Genomic DNA, 2,119 nt, shown 5'->3' with positions numbered 1-2,119 from the left:
TCTGTTAACGTTTTTGGCGCCTTAGTTTTCGGTATCAGAGTGATGGTCCCTTCCAGGAACGGAGGTGGTATCTCCTTCCCGTCCAGAATTTCGTTGACAATTTCAGTTATTATTACACCTTCTTTGTCCCAACAGGTGGCGTAGAATTCTGACGGTAATCCGTCCGCTCCTGGAGCTTTGCCGTTGGCGCAAGTTTTGAGGACGGCTCTGACTTCATCCGCAGACACGGCCTCCGTCAGCAAAGCGCGATCGGTGTCGTTCAGCCGTCTGCGCGTTTCTTCTAATATTTTTGCTGTTTCTGCGTCATCTGGTACATCACCCTTGAAGAGTTCAGAGAAGTGATCTTCTATGTGACGCATCATGTCCCTCCTAGTTGTTATTTTGCGGCCAGCTGCGTCGCTAAGCTCCCTTACAGGTCTGTTTTGTGCCCTCTCCCTCTCTCTATGCAGGTGGTGCAGTGTGGCAGGTTCATCTTCAGTGGCGCCGTGTGTCTGGCTGCGGACGACGACGCTATTCCTTTGACTCGCGTGAGAAGCAGGTCGTCGTCTGGAGGACAGTTGAGTGCGTCCTTCAGACACTGCGTGTAAAAGTCTGCCGTGCTCTTCCTCCAGAAAGCCTTTTCCGCACTGTGCCTTATCAGCGTCTTCCTTATCTGCGGTTTCTCACATGCGACCCACCATTGAGTGGCGGACGGATATTGGTGTTCCCAGGCGGTCACCCATCCAAGTACTAACCGGGCCCGATGTTGCTTAAATTCGGTGATCGGACGAGAACCGGTGTATTCAACATGGTATGGCCGTTGGCATCCTTATAATGTAGCCACGCGACCGAAGACGCATTCGCCTCTTCTCCCAACGCACACAATCGCCGTTTTCGGTGGCACATTTGACGCAAGGCACGTCCTTCCACCTCGAGGACGGCGCGGAGTGCGGCCCCGGCGTCTCGGAGACGACTCCCGAACTGGCGGGCGCGCCGCCACGTGCGAGAGTCACACAGCTGCTCGATGCACCGCCTGTCATTCGCTTGGTGCGTGAGGCCTCCGACACTCGCGGGCGTCGCGACGCATCTTGCCCCTCTTATCCGGCGCGCGGTCGGGCGGCGGGTTGCCTGCCTGGGGTGTGGCAGTGTCCTGCTGGAGAGCGCCCCCGCTGCCGGCGGCGGCTCGCTTCCAGATATTGGCGTAATTTGCGCGGTGCATTCTCACCTCTGCCCTTCCGTCCCGACTGCCGCTCGCTGCCGCTCGGGTCGTTGTCCATATGACAGCGCGAGCACGAGAAGCGTCTGCGGGAGGAGACGAGATGACTAAAGAATAAATTTATGATTACAAATCGGATTTGGAACTGTGCACTGCTACAGAACAGTAGGCGCTGAAGTACTGTATTTCACAACACATCTGCCGATTCGTACTGTTTAGTCGTTTTCAAAGCCTTCCTGGCAAACATCGTTAGCACATTCTCCCTCAAACCGAGTTAATTTTTGCAATTTCGTACCTCGCGGTCATTGCAGTAGTTTAAAGTGCTGAAGGAAGTATCTCTGTCACAACAGAAAGGTGGTATGGAAAGAGGGCTGGCAGGGGTAGCGACGTGAAAAGGAAAAAATGAAGGGGAGCCAACAGCACCTTTTTTTGTGTTTATTTATTTTGCTTTTTTTTCGGGCCTCCCATCTCCCCTTATAGCCCGGCCTTGTCGCTCTCCACAATACGCCTTCTTCGGCGAGCTTCTCAGCTATAAAAAGATGCTGTTGGTAGTGCAGGATGAAGAACGAAGAGGGGGCGTAATAGGTGCTCCTTCTCGCTGGTCGCAGAAGGTATGCGCCGGATGTAACGGGAAAGGGTCCTCTTCTGGTGACGTAGGAGCGGCACGTTCATCGAAGGGGAGGTCAAGAGTCAAACAACGTTGAAAACAATGAAAAGTATGTAAAGAAAGCCAAACGGAAATGTTCTTCCAGAAAGCGGCGGCAAGAATTCGACCGACCAAATGTGGGGGGGGGGGGGGGGGGGGAGGAGGGAGGGAGGATAAGTAAGGCTTGGGAGGTCCCTCTAATGATGTAGGGAAAGCAAAGTAAAGTAACAGATCCGTTTCTCGTCGTTACTTGCGGTGAAGAAAAAATGAAATAAAGG

At 53.5% G+C, this 2,119-nt stretch overlaps 1 pseudogene; it reads right to left on the bottom strand.

Moving 5' to 3' along the window:
• Positions 1-685: 685 nt before the first annotated feature.
• On the bottom strand, positions 686-804 carry LOC124790532 (annotated as a pseudogene).
• Positions 805-2,119: the final 1,315 nt, after the last annotated feature.

This window comes from Schistocerca piceifrons, chromosome 3 (assembly GCF_021461385.2).
Source record: "Schistocerca piceifrons isolate TAMUIC-IGC-003096 chromosome 3, iqSchPice1.1, whole genome shotgun sequence".
Lineage (NCBI taxonomy): Eukaryota > Metazoa > Arthropoda > Insecta > Orthoptera > Acrididae > Schistocerca > Schistocerca piceifrons.
Note: the sequence above shows the minus strand (reverse complement) of the source record. Positions and strands in the feature narration are given on the sequence as shown.